General features: G+C 35.2%; 1 long non-coding RNA gene across 3 annotated transcripts; it reads left to right on the top strand.

Annotated features, from left to right (window-relative positions):
• The first annotated feature begins 721 nt into the window (after positions 1-721).
• Positions 722-3,902, top strand: LOC139824143 (uncharacterized). 3 transcript variants are annotated; one of them, XR_011735015.1, is made up of 6 exons: positions 722-1,339; positions 1,962-2,113; positions 2,233-2,438; positions 2,775-2,933; positions 3,273-3,387; positions 3,673-3,902. It is a non-coding gene; the product is annotated as an uncharacterized lncRNA (long non-coding RNA). The 3 variants fall into 3 exon arrangements; XR_011735016.1 differs by having other exon boundaries at positions 723-1,167; XR_011735017.1 differs by lacking the exon at positions 1,962-2,113 and having other exon boundaries at positions 724-1,339.
• The last annotated feature ends 2,225 nt before the right edge of the window (positions 3,903-6,127 follow it).

The following is a 6,127-nucleotide window of genomic DNA, read 5'->3' as shown; positions in this document are numbered from 1 at the left end:
GAGGGTCAAGTTTTCCTCTCGTGGGAACTTTGTTTATACAGAATACTTTACATCCAAAACTCTTGAAGTAACTTACAGTCGGAGCCTTGCCTTTCCAGCCTTCGTGTGGGGTCCTTCCATCGAGCTTTCTGGTTGGACAGCGATTCCTAATGTAATTCGCCGTGGATAGTGCTTCAGCTCAGAATAATGCAGACTGACTGGAGTAGAAGGCATCTCGTGGAGTCCACCAAAGTTCGATTTTTTCTTTCGGCCACCCCGTTTTGCTCCGGACTGTATGCCGTTGTGAGTCGACGTTGAATTCCCTGGGTCTTTAAGTATTCGTCGAATTCCTTATTGACGTACTCGCGGCCATTATCGGATTGAATCGTCTTTATTTTCTTGCCATGTTGTTTCTCGACGAAGATTTGGTATGCCTTGAACTCTTCGAGTGCTTGGGTCCTTACTTTTTAATGACTCCGTCCATCTCGTATGATCGTCGGTGAAAGTGATAAAATACCTCATCCCCTCCATTCGATCGGGCCACATATGTCGGTATGAATAAGTTCCAATTTTTCGGTCTCTCGTGTTGACTTCTTCGAAAACTATGGTCGTGTCATTTTCCCTTGAATACATATTTCACAGTTCAAGTCTTCAGGCACATGTCGTAAGTCTATACCCCGGATGGCTCCATCCTTTGATGCCTGTATGAGATCACGATAGTTTCCCATACAGCACAAAAGTTTTCAGTTACGTTGCAGAAACGTTGCAACATTTCACGTTACAATGTAATATTGCAGAAATACTACAGAGACATACAATTGTAATATTTCGCCGAAATGATTGCAGAAATACTACAGAGACATACAATTGTAATTTTTTGCCTGAAATGATTCAGGCTGCTTGCGGAAATGTTAAATACGCAATATTAAATGTTGGCCATTTTGAAATTACGAAGTTGGCACGAGTGGCAGGAAGCAGTGCCGCAAGCCGCGAGTGATATGGTGATGATCGAGACGAGTGGAGACGAGTCGAGACAAAACAAAGTCAAATTACGGGTGTGGCTCACTGTTAGAGCAATATTGTCCTCGGAAAAGAGCAATTAAACTAAGAAGAAGAAGGCTCACTGTTAGCTGGTACTGTATTTCATATCAGTGGTGTTGCTCGAAGTAACGGCAGCTGAATTACGCAGTAAGTATGACGAACTAAGGTTAAATCGATTTATAGAGCTCGGAATACTAGGATAACCGGGTACCCGCCCGCCCGCCTGTTATCTTTTGCACATACGGGTCCGCACCGGTTCCGCTAGTATCCGCATATTCAGGAACCTGTACGCACGAGTGAACTTCTTGGCGAAATTAAGGTTAGAGTGGTGCTACTTGTTCAAAACTTAATTAGACAAACTAATCAAAGCGCGACATTAGCGGTATGCGGCTGTTCTGTTCTTTGTCAATGCTGGAAGTCGTTAAACGAGCACGGCTAATAAAGGAATTGTACGGATCGCAGCATATACTTGACATGATTAGAAACATCTCCACTACGGCTCTCTCTCTCTCTCTCTCTCTCTCTCTCTCTCTCTCTCTCTCTCTCTCTCTCTCTCTCACCTTGATAAATTTTATAATGTTCGTCTTGTTTAATGGTATTTAATCTATATATATTCTAATATTCTAAATCAGTAAATTTAAACTTATATATTTTAGATATGTCTCAATTTTTATTTTGCGATTTATTATATTCATAAATCCTATTTGTCTTTTGGTAAATCAAGCATATAAATCGGAATTCAACTTGTATTTAAAGCGAGAGTCTCGCGACATTTTGTGATATTTCGCAGTTGTGATATACAGTATCCGTTCTCTTGTTAACCGGTTCCTTTTCCGAGCTCTAGTATATATACGTATAAAATATAAAAATGTAGAATAAATAAAAAATAAATATATTTTAAAAATAAATATAAATATATTCTTATATCCATTTTTTTTCAGCAAAATATTGTATATGAACAAATTAATTTTTTATGAAAACAATACAGATAAAACAATATTTTATTTACAATATTTAAAAGTGTTCACATATGTAAAATACTAAAGTTACTTCGGCTTGATTGCACCAACATTAGTTCGACTTTAAGTGAGATGTATGTATATTTATTTAGAAAGAAAGATGAAGATAGTTTTACACACGTTAAGTCTCGCTTAAAGCCAAAATAACGTTGGTGCAACCGCGCCTTAATAATTTATAACATTATCCTTTCAGAATTTAAGAAGCTAGTGTTGTCTAAATTAAATAAACTCATATACAAGAGTAAGACAATGCAAAGTACGATTAATTGGATTGAACAGAACATTTCATGTCCAATAAACATAGAGCATGAATTTAATATTGAATTACCAATTTCATCATATGAAGATTTAAAATTATTTGAGGAACAACTAAACGAAGAAAAATTTAAGAATTATGTGGTATAATTTTCAATATTTCTTTATGTTATCACCCTTTTACTATGTACTATGTATAATGTCTAGATGCATGTAAATTGACTGATTTGTAAAAGGAATTTAATTGTTTATGTATTGAATAATTTTTCAACAGTAAAGTTATTTTTACATTTGCAAGCATCTATCTGTTTTGTACATATTTTCTTAAAGACGGAATGTTTAGAATATTCACTTATACTTTTCTATAATTTTTTATAATTATTATTTATATTTATAATTTTAATTATTAATTAGTACAAAATGTTAGTTGTATTATATATTATTGTCATATAACATTATTAATTATATTTACTTTTCTAGTTTAATATTTTGAAACTGGTTGGTGGAAACAATTCACATGTTATGATACGCAACATATTAAAAAAGATGCTAACAAATCCATTGGCTCAACAGTTAGCTGGGCTGGAAGAAAAAATAAACATAGTTTCAAAGACTTGAAACTGGCAAATATAATCACACGTAAGTTTATTTTGTAATTTAATTGTGCAATTTGTTTTAATTAAAATTAAATATTTTAATTAACATTTATTTAGTATCATAATAATAAAAAAAATATATAAGTTATCAATAAAATTATTTTGTATTTAATTGTACTAAATTTATGAATAATCCTAAGCAACAGCTTATATGTGATATAATGTAAACATATTGAAAGTTAGCCTGTATCTTTCAAATTTCAAAAAATTACAAAAAAAAAATATATATATATATGTACATTTTATGTTAATATGTATATATATTTTTACGTATACTTATTTTTAATATATTTAATTATAATATAGCATTTTTGTATTATAGAAGCTGTTCGTGCAGTACACAGACAAATAATCGATGCAGAAATCGCAAATTCTATATCGAAATGGCTGAGTCAAGGAACTTTAAGATTTCAAAGAGAAAGTTGTTCAAAGAAAAAGTACGTTTATTTTTTACACATATTTGTTCTATTTATAATATTTTAAACAAAATTTCTAATATAACAGTAACAAATGCAACTATAACGCAGATATATGTTTTATACAATTATTTCAAATCTTTGTAATGAGTTTATATTTTTAAAGCCTACTCTAAATTTCTAAAAGAAACAATCGTAGTATATAATTTCAAATTTTAATTATACTATGCATTATTAAATATAAATTATTTTGAATAGGTATATAATAAAAATAAAATTTTAATTTCTTTTATTAAATATTTCTAGGCATAGCTACGCACAGAGGAAGAGCACGAGCAAATAGCTGCAGAGGAAGAGGACGAGCAAGTAGATGCAGAGTACTTATAAGTAAAAGATAATAAAATATATTACATACAAATATAAAACAAAAATAATAAAACAAATAAAAATAAATGTTATAAAAAATGTATTTTTTATCTTATATATATATAATATGTAAAAAAAAATAAATGTATGTGTTTAAATTGCTTTTATTTATACACATCTTTAAATTATCTATAAATATATTATTCCAGTAAAAGGTAATTATTTCATATATTGCCTCAGACATCTCATACATATTTCAACGAGTAAATATTATGAGCAGTGTACATCACAGATAAAAAGTGATACGTATAGTTGCTATGTAATTAAATATATATATATATATATTTATATTTATATTATATAATATATATATATATATTTATATTTAATTACATAGCAACTATACGTATCACTTTTTATCTGTGATGTACACTGCTCATAATATTTACTCGTTGAAATCTGGTGTATGACACGTCTGTGACAATATGTGAAATAATTACCTTTTTTATAACGTGATATAATAAATAGTATATGTTGGCGCTCACCAAACTGTAGATAGATGCATGTATCATACTTATTGTTTAGTCTCGTTACTCGTTGTACATAGTATTCTTGCGTACCTAATCTTAAGTATTTCGGTGACTCGCGCGAAACGTCGGCGGATCGCGATCAACGCGGAATCGATAATTGCGCGACTCACCAATCGGTGCTGCCCTCGCTCACCCCACGAGGGCACCCGCCTGAAGAACAAGTACTCGCTCGCGACACTGTTCCAGCGCCGCGAGCTCTCGGCACTCATCGTTACGACGTCTCGGAGCACAGAGAGATTTTCGGAGCAGAGAGACTTGCGCTAATATCCGGAGTCGCGAGATAGTGCGATCGCCTACTTTCTCGGCCTGCTTGTGTGCTGCCTTTACCTGCTTCCTCCTGCTTGCTTGCTGCCTGCCTTAACTTACTGCTGCCTGCATCGCTTTCGCCTTGCTTGCTGCCCTGCTTGCGTTGCTGCACGAGCCCGATCGCGACCGAGACGAAGCCTCCAGGAGCCGACGGCACAACGAACGGTGAGTCGCATTTGCCTAAAATAACATTCGCTTTGGGGAGACTTTACACCTCTTCCCTGGTCCTTCGAGCTTCGCTTTATCGCAAATCCGGGTACGGCTCTACCGCCCCCCGAGCAGTATATATTGCATTTCAACGTTGCCGCAAGCTTGCAGCAAAGTTGCAAAAATCTTTCGAAACTTCTGTGCAATGTTTCAGTGTTTCAATGTAATGTCACTGCAATGTTTCTGAAATCTTACTGTGCTGTATGGGAGTATACATTGCAATGTTGCTGTAATATTTCAGTGCAATATTTCTGAGGGCGGACATTTCAACGTTGCCGCAAGCTTGCAGCAAAGTTGCAAAAATCTTTCGAAACTTCTGTGCAATGTTTCAATGTTTCAATGTAATGTCACTGCAATGTTTCTGAAATCTTACTGTGCTGTATGGTAGGTAGCCCATCCGTCGATGCCAAAATTCGCCTGTATTCGTCGATATCACCGAATGACACTGATCGGGCGACTCTCCGTCGATATAGTAGAGATCACCGATCCTCTTAGCAATCAATCTCGTGCGTCTCTTTTGGTCGGTAACGATGGCCCTCTGTTTTTCGAACGATACTCTATAACCTCTATCTGTCATCTTTGAGATTGACAATAGATTCATTCGTAGTTCGGGAACGTGCAATGTTTTATTTAGAGTCACTTCACTCTTCTTTCCATTCGCATTCGTCACGATCGCCACCACACCTCTTGCTTGAATTTTCGCGGATGAATCACGGCCAACTTCAAAACACCGGATTTGCTTTCGTTGATTTCGGTGAATAGGCTGATATCCTTACACGTATATGTGATGTGCATCCACTGTCAATACACCACCGATTTTTAGATGTGCAGTCTGCAAACTGGCAAACATCGGATCTGTCTTCGGTCAATAGAAGAGATACCTTGCCTTTATCATCCGCTTTCTGTGACGGGCACTCCGAGGCCTTATGCCCCTTTTCGTGACATTTGTAGCATTTGAATTTGAAACACTTGTCCTTTTCCTGTTCCTCCTTGTTAGTCGAATTATGCTTCGAAAAATTTTGCTTCTTCCTGTTGATAAGTAAGGCATCTTGATTCGATGTCACTGTGCTCTTCCTTGCGTCGAACTCTTCGACTATCTGGTACGTAGATTTTCAGGTGTTGGAAGCTCGTCACGACTTTCGATTGCGACTCTGAAATTTTCAAAGCTTGACGGCAAACTATATATAGCATCATTATGGCAAGTTGATCTGGATTTATAATTACGTCCATTTCTGACAACTTATCTACGGCATCGAAGAAATCATGTAGATGCTCACGCACGTCGCCGCCTT

The sequence above is a fragment of the Temnothorax longispinosus genome, unplaced genomic scaffold, assembly GCF_030848805.1.
Source record: "Temnothorax longispinosus isolate EJ_2023e unplaced genomic scaffold, Tlon_JGU_v1 HiC_scaffold_273, whole genome shotgun sequence".
Classification (NCBI taxonomy): domain Eukaryota; kingdom Metazoa; phylum Arthropoda; class Insecta; order Hymenoptera; family Formicidae; genus Temnothorax; species Temnothorax longispinosus.
The sequence above is the reverse complement of the archived record's forward strand: the minus strand, read 5'-3'. Positions and strand labels throughout refer to the sequence as shown.